This window comes from Phoca vitulina, unplaced genomic scaffold (genome assembly GCF_004348235.1).
Source record: "Phoca vitulina isolate PV1807 unplaced genomic scaffold, GSC_HSeal_1.0 scaffold70, whole genome shotgun sequence".
NCBI lineage: Eukaryota > Metazoa > Chordata > Mammalia > Carnivora > Phocidae > Phoca > Phoca vitulina.
The window spans coordinates 2,408,898-2,424,851 of record NW_022589773.1 but is presented as its reverse complement, the minus strand read 5'-3'; the positions used below and the strand labels follow the sequence as shown (position 1 = coordinate 2,424,851).

Here is a 15,954-nt window from a genome sequence, read left to right as displayed (position 1 = left end):
ATGGCATGGATGGTCTTTGCTTTTCTTTCTTTCATTAACCCTAAGTTGCGTGGCCCAAAAGAACTATTCCCAACATGCCAGCCTCATCACCTTCTTTAACTCTTTATAACAGCCAGCTTCCTATTTTCTGTAACTTCTAACAAAATGTCGGGAAAATTATTCCAGTGGATGTTCAAATGCTTGCATTTTAATTTCCTGGCTTATAAAATATTAAAAATTATAAGGGCATAAACTCAAGGAAAGATGAGAAATGATGAGATGGGGATCCTCCCTGAAGCCAAGATACATAAAATAACCAATGTTTATTGAGCACTTGAAAGGAGTCATTCAGCATCTCATTTAATCTTGACCCCAACTTAAAGCAGAGATGCTATTTTTATCCCCACTTTACAAATAAGGAAACTGAGGCTCAGAGATATTAAGTGTCTTGGCAAAGCCACACACCTGGGAGGCGGCAGGGCCAGGACTCAACCCCATATCTGTCTGACCTTAGTCACTGCTCTTAATTATTGTGACAGAGGCTCCTAAACACCAGTCCACAGTTAAAGTTGGCTGGTGACAATGTTTTTGGCAGTCAGCAGCGCCAGAACAAAATTTATTCAAGTTCTTAAAATTATGAGATAATCTTTCCTACATCTTTTTGTTTTAAAGCACCCTTTTAATGGAATGGTAGCATATTGGGTCATTAATGTTATTAATGCAGTTAATGTTAACTGTTCTCTGTCACATTGTGAGTCAGGTTGTTCTAATGGCACAGCTCCTCCAAGCAGAGACTCAGGAATGCAGGTAACTTCTATTGTGTGGATCCACCATCCTAAAGTTCTTCACTCTAACAGTGGGTGTGTGGAATGGGAGAAAGAGGGAGAAGGCACTCTGGCTCTTCATTGTCTTGGTCTGGAGCCAAACCAGGTCACTTCTGCTTATATTCCGCTGGCTAGATCACAATCAAACAGCTCCACCGAACTAGAGGGGATACAGGGAAATAGTCTTCCTGTGTGTCCAGAAAGGAGAAGAGACTTGAACATTGGAGGACACTTGCATTTGTTAGTAGGGATGAGGATAGTAGGTCCCACGTGTTTGTATCAATGTCCTTATTTAGCAAAATCAACTGTTGGCAACTCTAGGTTGAAATCCAAAAATATTGTTATTATTCTTCTATTTTACTGGTACATAAACCCAAAACTCCCTATTAAATCACAATTCATATGGCAAATAGTAGGAAAAAATGTTCAGATTAATCATTTTTACAATAACCAGATTGTAGCAAATTAGGGGGCAATAATCTGACCGAAGCTTAGGGAAAAAGAAGTTCATTCCCTACCCACAAAGGAGTTTCATGCAACATTATTAAAAGAGGCAGAGTGTCACTAATTTCTACTAATTTTTGTTTCTCATCACACTTCTTATACAATAGATTTTCCAATGTATCACAGACCCTATGTAAAGAGTAGGATGTGGTACTAAAAATAGTGGTTCAATTATTGATAGATTATTACCATTAATAAGTAAATATATGAATCTCATCTGTTTATAATAAAATGCACCCATTAGGACCTTCAATCTAAAACTCAAAAATCTGTATTTTTAAACCTATTTATTCCACACTACAGAATTAAAAGAATTGATGTAGTCATTTTCCTAGAAAACTCAGTGTTCCTTTTAAACATACCTTATATAAATTGCATAGCTGCCACACTAATTTAGTGTGGTGGAAGAAGAACAATAAAAAATCTGTAATCAAAAAGCAAAACAAAACAAAAATTCAAATGCCTGAAATTGCAAGGGCATTTCCAAAGCATTGTTTTGAAGAGCAAGTCACAGCTTTTGGATTGGCCACCAATTTCTCGACTTTAATGACATTTTCTTTAAAATATTCCATGTGCTGGGCTCCTGGGTGGCTCAGTCGGTTAAGCATCTGCGTTCAGCTCAGGTCATGATCCCAGGGTCCTGGGATGGAGCCCCAAGTCGGGTTTCTGGCTCAGCGAGGAGTCTGCTTCTCTCTCTCCCTCTGCCCCTCCTCTGGCTCCTTCTCTCTCTCTCTCTCTCTCAAATAAATTCTTTAAAAAAATAATAAAAATATAAATAAATCAAATATTTTTTGTGCTAACGAGCAAGGAAAGGGAAAAGCATCAGGATGACTTGCTGCCTGCATGTAAACACTAACCAATGTTTCTCGGCTCGGTTACCTGTGCAAGTTCCTTCTGATCATCTACCACTTAAGTTCAGAACAAAAGTAGGTCAAGATTATTATTGAATATTTCAAATAATCTTTCAGAGTGTTGGTTAAAGTTGGAAACTCTGAGGGCTGAACATTTTGACGGTAATCTGCAAATCTGCTAAACTCATCTGGTTTTGATTCTCTCATTGGAGTCAACACAATAGTTTAAGATGATGTCATTTGTGCCCAAAGTGATTTCTTAAACAATTGTCTTTAAGGCTTGATTCATTAAAATTCAGCTACCTTTACACAGTGGCAAAACAAAATCACCTAAAGGTTCATATAAACTTCTAATGCAATGAGTTTTAAACATATCTACTCTTGGGGGAGAAAAATCTCCAATTCCTAATTTTTACATACACAGATTTTTAAATAGCAAATCAAAAGCCCAATAAATAAAGACCCCATCTGAAACTCTTTTAACTGCTCAGCTCCTGATTATTCCTACTCTGAAGTTCCATAAATTAGATACAATAGGACCATTTTTGATAAGGAACCACATAAGAGCCTCTAAGCTCCAGATTTCAATTCCCCCAATATAAATACAATACAAATACATATATTATGGCCAAAATTAGGTCAAACATAGGAGCTATTCCCAAGGGAAAAAATTAAATAGCCCCAACATAAATAATTGTGTATAAGTAGTCAAAACGTGTTTTTCCCCTCCTTCTACATGAATATGTATTTCTTTGTGAATCTAAAAAACACAGTATATTCTTAAAGCTTTTACAAATGTTATCATTCCTATTTCAGTTTTCAGTTTAAATTTTTGTACTTCAGATTTTGATTCAGATTCAATTTTTATATTTTATTTTGGGGTATAAGTTTTCCTATTCTATTCCCTCCACCTTTTCCTTCAGGTTAATGTCAAAGCTACCTGAACTTCATGGTGGCAAGCTGAGTCAACCTTACTCAAAATGAAAAAAAAAAAAAAAAACAGTGGAATTGTCAGAGAAATGACGTTTGTTGAAGGGTAGAAAATGGAACCTGCAAATCCTACTGTTAGTATCATCCACCTCCACAGGACCTGACCAAGATTTACCAACAATGTAGAAATTATCACTGTTCACTTAAAGCAACATTCTTTGTTTCAATCATTTTTTGGACAAAAAAAAAATCTGTTTCTTCCTCTTTCTCTCTGTTATTGTATACCACTTTGTTTTTTCTCTTACTCTCTTTTCAAAAATAAACTACAAAGCACTTAGAACTTTCTCAGAATTAGACATAAGGTATAAATGGCCACTCTTTGATTTTTCAGACTAAGATGCAAGTCTTCACTATTTGGGGGGAAGGGGGTACATTTTCCCATTTGAGATGCCTGCGGAAGAACATATTAAACCAGCCCACAAAAGCATTTTCTTCACTGGGGTTCATATTATAGTAATTGAATTCTATGATTACAAAATTATTTTTCTTAGGAAAATGAATATCTTTGTTTCTTCCTTTCCATGTTTTCTTCTTATCATCATTATTGCTACATATTAATTGTTTTGGATTGTATCACATACTGCTATTCAAGCACAAAGATGATGATACAGACTCACAGCTGAAATTATTTTTCTAATATAGTCAATCTCTCAGGCTTATAAGTATGACATGCCTTTTTCCTGTTCTCTTTCCTATGAAAAGGGAGACCCCAAACATGAATGTACAACTCCCTAATGATTTGACCAGTGAACCAACAGATAGCGTTGACCACCAGATTGACACTAAGTCCATGGAATCCACAAGAATTTATTTTTTAGTGATGGGCTAGGTCATGAGTTGACAGGTTAAACTGTGCGAAGGAGAACTAGTTTATTATATGCTGCGTGTTCAGAGCCTGCAAGTAAGCATTGCTGCAAAGACACTTGCACTCTTCAAATCTTCTGGAAAAAGTAGAGTCAGGATAATGTTTTCTACCCTGGCAAACCATGGTTTGATTGCCTCAGGAAGGACTGATTAGCATAACATCAGGATTCAGGGGAAAATTCCAATCACTGGTGGAGAATGATCAACATGTTTTTCTGAAAAGTTCGTTGAAATTATTAAAGAAGATTGCTGTTCAACACAGGTGTTTTATCTCCTAGAAAATGGGAAGCAAAGGATCAATGAGGATGAGGAGATGTTGTCATGGAAACAGCCCTTACCTAACATTTGCCTTTCAAGGACTTTTGAGGCTTTCATGTACAATGAATTTTTAATAATTTTCTAGATAAGTGACCCTATTTATAAACACTGCTCATAATTGGAGCAATGAAGAACGCTGTGTTGAGTTTGAATTTCAATAACTGTAATTAAGATTCTCAATAATTTTTTTTGAAATAGAATTTTTGCCCAAGACTACTTAAGAATCGAAATAAAAGGCAAGTCTTTGAAAAAATTGTTTATCAGCCCATACCTCCATTTACCCAGAGAACAAGAGCAAAGAGAGATGGAGAACAGTGTGGAAACAATTTAGAACCTAACAGATTTTGTGGCAGGTTCAAGGGACTTCTCAGGACACAGAAAGAGGGGTTTCCCACCAAATTCCAAGGTGAAAATCATCCCTTTATATTTGAAGGTGAAGTTGCTCCATTTGGAGGCAGACAATGCTCCAAGTGTCTCTCCATTCAATGGAAAGTCATATAAAGGGTACATGGAGGCTAATGCATTGATCCCCATTACAAACCTTGCCTATGTGGGGCCTGCCCCATCCCGGTCTGTGGCCAGGGCCCCAAGCCAATTCCTTGAGTATCCTCTAGGCCCCCTATCTTGGTAGGTAGTTCTTACCTAACAGCACAGATACTTTCCTCTGGACACGCTATATCTGCAACTTGTGGTCAACACTCTTAGTTAAAGGGGCAGTTCCTGTGGTATTTACAAATATAGACTCTGAAGCCAGACCCCCTGGTTCAAATCCTCACTCTGCTCTGTCCCTTACTTTCCTCATCCACGAAACTAGGACAATAATAGTAAACTTCCTCAGAAAGCTGTTAATGTTAATGAATGTGAAGTGTTTCTATATTTAAGTATTTGCCATTGACAATTTCCAAGACTTTCTCTGAAACCATGTGGAGGAGTTCATAAAAGTAAACATACATTGTTAAAAACAGGGGGATATGTTGTTAAAAACAAGAGAACAAGCCCAAAATTATGAGGAAAATTACGTTAAGCCCCACATCACCAAACTGAGACTTAATTGAAATTTTGGCTCTCCCAGAGATGAAATCTTAAATCAGTCAACCAGGAATCACGTGACAAACATTAAAATTGGTAAGTAATCTGCCTGAAAAATCCTGTAAGGAAAGGAACTTTGCAATAGCAGATCCACTTCTTTGCCTACTACAACTAATTTGTTCCCTCTCTCTGCCTATAAAATCTCTTGCCTCATACAGCTCTTCAAATCTCCTTTCTGTCTGCTATGTTGGATGTTGCCCAATTCATGAGTCATTGAATAAAGTCAATAAGATCTTTAAAATTTACTCAATTGAATTTTGTTTTTTAATAATATCTATCTATTCCAATATAAGTAATTTTTAGGATGTTTTTTATTTAAATTCAATCTAATATAAGTAATTTTATCCTTTTTAACTTTCACATAAGCTGCTTTTTATTTTTTATTTTTTTAAAGATTTTATTTATATCTTTGTCAAAGAGAGAGAGAGAGAGCACACACAAGCAGGGGGAGCAACTCCCCGCTGAGCAAGTAGCCCCATGTGGGACCCGATCCCAGGACCCTGAAATCATGACCTGAGCTGAAGGCAGACGCTTAACCGACTGAGCCACCCAGGTGTCCCGATAAGCTGCTTTTTAACTCTATTTTCAAAATGTAGCTGAACCAGAGTTGAGATGGTTAGAAAGCATTGTGAAGAGAAAAGTACTGTAGCCTAGAGAAAATGCAAGATTTCACTCCAACCCACCTTTACCGCCAACAGCCAAGCCTGCACAAGAAGGGAAAAAGGCACTGTGGCAGGAACGTGAATGCTTCGCTCAGACCGCCTTTCAAGAAAGGACTAGCCCTGTGGCTACCAGGAGCCTCCTTAGCAGACAGCCTCCAGGTATTAGTTCTTAGAGGGTTTGGCTCCGCGTTCCTCCCCAGATCACCCCCCTGAGCTGCCCCCAGAGAATGACTGTGCAAGGGGGGTTGTCCAAGGGCTCGGTATGACGCCCCAGCATGGGGCTTGTGTAACGGGCACCCCGTGCTTCCCAGTGGACTTTGTCATGTCAGCCTCGGGGTCTGATGGCTTCCTCCCTTTTCCTTCCACAGATGTTCTACTCCCATAAACCTTCCACATTCCCAACTGTCCCAGCGCCTGCTTTACCGAGAACCAAACCAAAGCACAGTGTCTTTTGTCCCAACTTCACTAGACCAGCATCGTAAGAACCTCAACCAGTCTAGCCCATGCATAGAAATTCCCCCAGAGGAATTTTTCAGTGTTTCATTTCTTAGATGTTTAAAATTTGCTCTTTCCATTAAGAAAGTAACTGTGTTCTTTATAAGAAATTTAAATATAAGAGAAATTCCTAATGTAAAATGTAAATATCTGCTGTAGTCCCAAACCTCTTAGCCACAAGGTGCTTATTCTTCCAAGCTCTCTTCGTATGCATACGCCAACACACGTGGTTGCTAATATTTTTACAAAATAGAATCCTACTATATTCTTTTATAATTTGCTTTAAAAATACATGCTACATATCATCTATGCCCATACATACAGAAATGCCTCATTCTATTACCAGCTCCATGAAATTTCATCGTGTGAATATTTCATAATTGATTTAAACGTTTCCACACAAAATGGGTGTTTGTGTTGCATCCAGTTTCTCATGATTTAACAGAGTTCTCATGCCGTTTAGTTTGAGTTTACATATTGAAATGTTTGTGAAAGCATATATATGACTTTCATCTCAATTTTTATCACCTATCTTAGTACATTTGAGGTGGGGAGCATAAACTGGAGTTCCAGGGACAGAACCCATATTTATCATTGTGGCTCTTTACTTAGCAAGGCTTTGTGAATCATTTTCTTCTAATGGCGAGGAGCTCTCACACTCCATCCAGCCTCTGTCCCTCACCTTCCTTGTGACCTGAAGAGCAGGCTAACTGAGGGCCAGTGGGTGCGGGCAGGTGCTAACTTGGAGGGCAGACCCAACCACTAGCCACCCACACGTCTCCTCTGTCTTAGATCTTCAGGGCTTTGTGCTTACAAAGGCCTCCTAGGAACAGACAGTGTGGGCAGTAACCTTCTAGATTCTATTTATTGTTCAAACATCGCCTAATCTCTTTTTCTAGAAAAACAAGCTTTTCTTGCTTTTAAGAACTTCTGTTATACAGACCTCCTTTTGTCAGACTTTTAAAAAAGACAACAATGACAAGAGGGAAGGACATTAAAGCTATAAGCCCAATCGATGTCTGCCTCACTGAGTTGGTCTGGCCAGGGAATCAGAGGATTGTTGCCGAGCTGAATCCACCCCGTCAGACAGTCCCCTGGTCTTAGACAGCTTAAGAGCCACTGGATAATTTCTGCCAGTGGTACTCGAGTAAAAACAGCCTTGGCTTACAAATGGCACCTGCGTTTCTTTGGTTAAACACCCAGAGAACATCTGGGAGGCAGTGGGAGAGGTCTCAGCGATGAGCGTGGAGGGCTCAAAAAAAAAAACAAAACACATTATACAAATACCAACAGATACAGGTAGTGGATAGAATATTCCTACCAGCGACTCACAGGCAGCTTCACTTTCTTCAAACAGCTCTTTGAAAACCATGAGAAGCACTTAAAAGTCTGCTTTAAAAAAAGAAAGTAAACGAAGTATTTTTTTTTTCTTTCAGGTTTTCTTTCTTCCTTGAACCAGTTACCGAGTTCCTAAATTTTTCAGTGTATATTCCCATGAAGCCAGGGAAGGCAGAGACAAAGGTGTAAAACTACACCTCATGAGCCATTCTCAGGCTTTCCTGTGCTGAGACCCACCCAAGGATATTGCCAGGGGCAAACTCCTTGATTCGCTTTCCAGAATCTCTAGGGCAGGGCCTGGGAATCTGCATTTTCATCACCCACCCACCCCACCCCACCCCCAGGTGATTCCCACTCAGGGACAGGGAGCCCACACCCCGAATTGGCTGAACACTGGCCCCCGGCCTGCAAGCTTTTTTTTTTTTCCTATTCCAAGTCCATCAGTGAGTTTTGACATAGCTTTGGGGCCAAGTCACATCCACCGTGCCCCAATTTCAGTCTGTTAAGTAGGGTTGGTCGTATCTGCCACCTACTTTGTTATCATCACGTGTAGCTTCATGAGGTAATGCCTGTGAAGTAGTTGAAATTCCTCAGTAGAAAGGTGCTATCTTTCTTTTCTTTTTTTTTTTTTTTTAAGATTTTATCTATTTATTCGACAGAGAGACACAGCAAGAGAGGGAACACAAGCAGGGGGAGTGGGAGAGGGAGAAGCAGGCTTACCGCTGAGCAGGGAGCCCGATGCGGGGCTCGATCCCAGGACCCCGGGATCATGACCTGAGCCGAAGGCAGACGCTTAACGACTGAGCCACCCAGGAGCCCCAGAAAGGTGCTTTCAAGTACTATCAACTATTTATTCCCAGTATTACAGTGACACTTTGTTTTTTAGGGACCCACAAAATGTGGTACCATTGCTGTGAAAATGTATTAATAGGACTACTACTCCACAGGTTCAATCAAATTACAGAACTTGTACACGGAAGGCAAACAGGTTTCTGCCTCAGCTTTGACTTAAAGCTGACTGACATCATGGCCAATGTGATTTTTCAGCTTCAGACCGTATTCTGACATTCTATGGTGTATCTGTCAGGGTTCTACCAGAGAAACACAACAAGTAGAAAATGTATTATCTCTCTATATAAATACATATGTACATAGTTGTATATACATATCTATATACATCCCTCTCTCCATATATACACACACACATATATATAATATATACATATATGTATAAATAAAAATATGTATAAATATATGTATGTGTATGTATAGAGAGAGACAAAAGGAGACGGGGATGCAAATAAACTTTTATTAAGCTCCTACTATGTGCCAGGCACTGTAGTTTTCATATAGCTTATCTCACTGGATCCTCACCATGTTCTACAAAGTTCTATTAAATAGCTCTATGAAGGGCACCTGGATGGCTCAGTTGGTTAAACATCTGCCTTCAGCTCAGGTCATAATCTCAGGGTCCTGGGATCGAGTCCAGCATTGGGCTCCCTCCTCTCCCTTTGCCCCTCCCCCAGCTCGTGCACTCTCTCTCTCAAAAAAATAAATGAAATATAAAAAATAATATAAATATAAATATAAAAAATAATAAATAGCTCTATGAAGTACCTATAGATATAAGTGTTTGAATATAAATGCACACTATAGTCTGGCTATGTTGACACATAAAACTAAGCATGGAGCATGGTTTCATGGTGTTTCTCAGTGACTGCCAGTTAAGTAATTTATTGGGGTGGGAACAAAGAAGAATCTAGTCAGAGAACGTTACAATTGCACCTGGTGAAGTAAACATTGATTCATTCTTTTTGTTACTGTGTAGCTTAATAGGGAAAAGAGGCTAATGATTGGATTTCTCATGGACCTGAAAAGATCTTGTGCCTTCTTCTATGTTGTAACATAGGCTTTCTTTGTCAGGTCTTGCTATTTTGTAAGAAAAGTCCTAGAGTAAATGCCCACTATTTTTGCCGACATTGACTCCTTCTGGTGCCGACCCCGAGTCTTCCCTTTGGAATCAGCTCTTCCCCATGCTTGGTCTGCCTCCCCTTCCAGGAGGAGGCCTGGCTCGTCAGACAGCTGCACCCCACTTCCCACTGGCCCAAACCAGACTGATGAGACTCAGTGTTGGAATTCTTGCTGGATCCAGTAGGAGAGGAAAGCTCTTTTTTTGCTCGGATTACAGAGCTGGGGGAAAGAGGTCCTGGAAATGTTAGTGACCGTCTTGCCATGATAATAGGAGGACTTGCCTCAGAAAGCAGAGGAGAGATTGAAAGAGATTCCGAAGCCACTGCTGGAGTCACTGAAGCCAGCCTTCCTGAAGCCACTCAGATTCGGGGCGACTTAACCAATAATTCCCTCTCTGTGCTTAAACCAATTTCACGTGTGCACCTGTAGCTTGCCACTAACCGTTTCTGACCACACTCGATGCCAGTTCTCCTCTTCACATCTAGGATGGTATTCACGATGAGTTTGCTCCGAAGAAAACGGAAAAGAGAAACATTTCCTCTGCCCCCACCCTCAGGCTCATGGTTGGAGCCAGGCCGCCCGATGTTGCCAGGAGAGCAGCATCTCAGGCGGCTGCCAAGGTCAAATGCAGCCAGGTTATACTGCTGAGCAAAGTGGGGGCGCTCTTCTCAAGGGGCACCGTCAGTCCCTCCTGACAGCTTCTGACAGGCACTCACTTCTGCTTGGGGCTCAAAGGCAGGTGGAGCATCACTGATGTAAAAGGGGCAGTAAGTGCCATCTCATCTTGGATCAGCTTCTGCTCACGCCACGTGAACACCATCTGACACCAGCTGCCTGCCAAGTGGGCTCAGAAGGGAGGGAAAGAAGAAGGGAGGAAGGGAAGAGGGAGAAGGGGATGAGAATGAACTTTTATTACACTCCTACTACGTGCCAGGCACCGTATCAGATTCTTTTCACATAACCTATCTCTCTTTTTTTTTTTTTTAAGATTTTATTTATTTATTTGACAGACACAGCGAGAGAAGGAACACAAGGAGAGGGGTGGGAGAGGGAGAAGTAGGCTCCCCGCTGAGCAGGGAGCCCAATGCGGGGCTCGATCCCAGGACCCTGGGATCATGACCTGAGCCGAAGGCAGACACTTAATGATTGAGCCACCCAGGTGCCCCCACATAACCTATCTCAATGGATCCTCATCATGTTCTACAAAGTTCTGTTAAATGGTTCTGTGAAGTACTTATTACCATCTTCATCCTAATTGAGGAGAAAACAGATCCACAGAGATGACCTGACCTGCCCAATGTCACATGCTTAGATAGCCAGGGACAGAACTGAAGTTCAGACCTGCCTGATTCCAGCATCTCTCTGTGTGGGTATGTATGTGCTCCTTTCTCTGAAGACATTCTTATTAGGAACTCCAAGATATAAAAGAAGGATGGCCCACCTACTCATCCTCTCCTTCCCAGCTCCGTGGAAGATCCCTTAGCTTCCCCTTGGAAATGTGGGACTTCAAGAGCACGTTTTGAAAAGCACGGACGAGTATGGTGGGAAAACCTCTGGACTGGTTAGGACTCATCTCAGACACCAACTTTTTCCATAATGGGAGAGAGTAAAGAAAATGGAATAATATACTTAAAAAAAATCTTTAATTAAAAAAAAAAAGGGCTCCCAAGTCCCAGTACCTGCATAGAACTGGACACAGCAGAGGTACTTAATAAATATTTGTTGAATGAATAAATAAATGATTAACACTGAATGACTAACTCGACTAACTACAGTAAAGATAAGTGGGAAAGTTTGGATTCCTGGTTTTCTTTTTCTCTGCAATCACAATTTCCCTTCACGTCTGCACTGAGTCGTGGTCTCTGATGCTGGGGCGTTAGGGATGGTTTGCTGGCAGACTGCCTGATAAGATATGGTTGACACATTATCACCACTTGATCTCTGGTCTTCCTATAGAAAGGATGTGCAAGGCTTTTAGGATCGCTGGGGAAACATGATGAGCGGGAGTGGAAGGAAATGCTGAGTAAAAGCAAGGTAAGGATGTAATTCTTGCAATTCTAATGATGACATCTTTTACCCTGTTAAAACAAATTTCTCCAAAAAGGCATAGCATAAGAAGTACAGTCAATGATATTAAAAGAGTGATGTAATGGGACAGATGGTAGGTACACTTGTGGTGAACATAGCATAACATAAAACTTGTCAAATCACTAAGTTGTACACCTGAAACTAACATAACATTGTGTGTCGCACATACTCAACTTTAAAAACAAAACAAACAACAACAAAGTTCTCCAATGCCATTCCAGTTCACACAATCCTGAGAAAGATGCTTTGGAATGGCGTCTTGTGAGTCCCAATGCAAGAACAAGCCTGGAACCAGCATTTGTTGAGTTCCTCACAAGGGTGAGGCACTGTCCTCACAGGACAGTCGGTTCTAGTGCTCTGCATGCACCTAGGCTTATCACCATAAGGGTAAGCAGCCTGCTTTTGCTTCCAGGGAGACCCCATCCCCCACTCTTCGCCTCCATGCCTGAGGCAATATGGCCGCCCCTGCCTCACTGCAGCACGTGACTTATGCCTGACCAATAAGAGCAAGCAATTTCCCCAGCTGCAATGATTGGTTGGAGGAAGGGCATGTGACTCAGGCTGAGCCAGTCAGAGCTCATCAGAGCTAATCCCGACTAAACCCACAGCCCTTGCTTTCCAGCTAGATTTGAAGATAGCGTTGGAGGCATCCTTCTCTCACTTGAAACCTGAGAATGAAGCCAGTATAAAAAAGAAAAGAGTGGGACGCCTGGAAGTCAGTTAAGGGTCTGCCTCTTGATTTCAGCTCAGGTCATGATCTCAGGGTCGTGGGATCGAGGCCCACCCACCCCACACAGCCAGTCTCTGTGCTCAGCTTGGAATCTGCTTGAGACTCTCTGTCCCTCTCCCTCTGCCCGTTCCCCCCCCATCAAATAAATAAATAAATCTTAAAAAATAAAAATAAAAAAGGAAAGTGGAAAATGAAACTGAAAAGTACAGAAACAACAACAATACAAACAAAAAAGATCACTCCATTTGGTTGTGAATCCAATCTGAGGATCACCCTGTGACTTCTCAGTTACAAGAGCAAAGAAATCCCACTTTTTTTTTTTCTTTTTTTTGCTTAAGTCTATTTAAGTTGCGTTTTCAGTCACTGACAACTAAAAGAGTTTCACGGAACACAGGCATTTCATATACTCCTCTTACCTGATGTCCCTTTTCCAATTATTCCAATTCTACAATAAGCAAACCCAAGCCCAAGCCTGGAAAGGTTAATTTACTTGTCCAAAGTTGCAGAGGTTATCACCTCTAATTTTAGGGAGTGAGGATAATTCTTACTATCTGTGACTATTTAAAATCATGCACAAGTCATTGTCATAAGTGCTGAAGAGAATGATTTGTTGGAAATCTGAAGATGGATAACTTGACACCGTTAGGTCACTTGAACATCTTGTGTGTGTGTGTTCATTCAAAGAGAGAGTCTTTGTAATGGTTAAGAGCCTGGACTCTGGGATACATCCCCTGGTTCAAATCCCTGCTCCACCTATATCAACTGTATGACTTTTCAACTCTTTCACTGCCTCCAATTCCTCATTTGAAAATTGGAATGAGGATAACGATAGCATTTGCCTTTGGGGATTATTGGATTAGGAGAGTTAGTATATGAGACATGCTTAGAAAGTATCCAGCATATAGTCAATGTTGCTATTGCTATGAACATAATTACATGTGATGTTCTCCATATGTTCCAAATTATAAAAACATGTATTACTTTTGTGCCCTGTTTGTTTATGCTGCCCTAAAAGACATAATGAAGCACATACTTGCCAATCTTTTCTCCCAAGCACAGTCCTCTGATAAAGTCTTCATACACCAACTACTGAAAGGCCAGAGTAGTAAAAAGTTGCCTGAGTTAAGAAACCATTTCAAGACTCTCATGGTGTACTGTCATTATTTGAAGATTAGAAATATATATATATATATATATTTATATATTTTTTTTTTTTTTTTTTGCAAGTACAGTATCAGCTTCTAAGCAGGAGTTGTTTCAGAGCCAAGTCACAGAGATACCATCACACTCACAAGGAGGAAGCCGCTATATCCTGGCCCAGAGGAGGAGCGATAAGATCCCTCACTCTCAGCACGGGTAATTGCTAATCCTTCAGTGTAAATGCCCTCTCACTGCATTTTGCAATTTCTTGTTCCTAATATGTTTATGGACTTTAATTACATTCACCCTTCGTTTCTATCCTAGATACACTCAGAGCTGGCTGGTCTAGAGGGAAGATCTGCTTGTTTGAGAAGCAAAGCAGATCTTGTATCAGAGCATCCATGTGGCCCCTACCATCCTCATTATCTTCATCCACTACAGCCTCTCCCTCCAGAGAAAAAGAAATGGAAGCAGGCTTGCCAGCATAACCTAGATCCTTCTAGTTCTCTGCTGTAATGCAAGAGATAAGCCCCACCAAAGTCTTATCTTACACGACATGAATGGAACAATGAGGAACCTGGCTTTTTCTGATCCAAACAGCAAAGGCACCTGGCAAAAGGCAGATGGTGAGAAGTGGAAGAATTGTAAAAGTGACAAAGTCTTTCACCTCCTCTGTATCACAATGAGAAGGAGTCAGCTAGGCGAAGAACTTAGGGGAGAGTGTCCAAGCAGACAAAGCACTCCCACCATTGTTCAGCTAGGATTCTGTGGTCTTGCTAACTGCAAAATGACTGAATCAGTAAGTAGGCTTTGCTTCTCTCCAACTCACACTGTGTAATGTCAGTTGGGAATCACTTGGTACAGGATTGATCAACTACAATTAGGTTTAGGTGCAAGTGGGATAAAATCCAAATTAACATAACTCGAATTAGCTAAAAGGACATTTTTTTCCCCATCTAAACCAAAGCAGTTCAGGACTGATTGTGATCTCCAAGAGGACGAGGGTTCAGGCTCATCGTTTTTACTCCATCATGGTCCACCTCATGGTCCAAGATGGCTGCTGGATCTCCAACCATTATTTACATTTCAGTCAACAGGAAGGAAATAACCCAGAAGAAGGGACAAAGAATGCATGTAAGCATTTTTACAAAATTTCTTGGAACCTGCCCATGTCCTCTACCTAATCAGAGTTCCCAGATACTATAATGAATAGATATCTGGTCTAATGGACGCTACACACAAACCCATGTAATTATAGTCCAGATCCTGGTCCCCAGAGCAGGCAGAGTGGGTAAGCATCATCTCTTACTGAAAGTGTTACCTTAGCCAAATTTCTTGTCTGTGGTGCTAGACGTCTCACACACAGAGACTGCCAGCTTCTCTAGAGCCTGTATTAAGGTTAGCATTTTCTCTTTCTCTCTCTCTCTTTTTTTTTTTAACTACAAATTAGACTTGCTTGCATCTCAACATTTATTTCAGATCATTAAAGAAACTTAAGTTGAATATTCCTTGAGACCATTACCTTATCTTTCTAATATTAATATTTCAATATTATTTATCATTATGTTCTTAAAATATAATCTTATAATTCTAGAAACCAGAAGAAGGGTCCAAGATCCTTAGACCACAAATCCTTGATACTGACCTAAGGTTTCAGATGCAGTCTTGCCACAGAAAACCTCACTGGCTGGTTCGTCTATCTCCTTCCTGAATCTGACAACCTGGAAGGGGATGCAGGGCCCAGCACCTTCTATCCCTCTTATATTATTCTTGGCTAAAAAATAACGATCCCAACTGTGTGGCTGGGTCTAGCGGACACTCCAACATGGAGTGTTTCTTTAGCAGGTGAGTAATTCTTGAGCTGTGTTCCAACAATTATAATGAGCCCGCCTGGACTCATAGCTCAGTTCTAGCAATTACGGGGTATGTGACCTGGGAAGAATTACTCTCTGCATCAGGTGAGTAGGAGTCAACATATGTGTCATCTACATCAGGTGGCTTCTGAGAAGAAATGACCCCCATAGATGCAAAATGCTTAGCAACAAATACCTGATGGGTAATGATGTGCTAAGTGTCAACCATTATTATTATCATTAGTTTATGCTTTAGAG

At 40.7% G+C, this 15,954-nt stretch overlaps 1 long non-coding RNA gene across 1 annotated transcript in view; it reads left to right on the top strand.

The window, feature by feature from the left end:
* LOC116624777 overlaps window positions 1–15,042 on the top strand; it is a 35,361-nt gene extending 20,319 nt beyond the window's left edge. Inside the window, exons 2-4 of the long non-coding RNA XR_004297949.1 lie at window positions 11,842–11,919; window positions 13,936–14,059; window positions 14,168–15,042. This is a non-coding gene — a long non-coding RNA (uncharacterized LOC116624777). The remainder of the gene's footprint in view (window positions 1–11,841; window positions 11,920–13,935; window positions 14,060–14,167) is intronic.
* The last annotated feature ends 912 nt before the right edge of the window (window positions 15,043–15,954 follow it).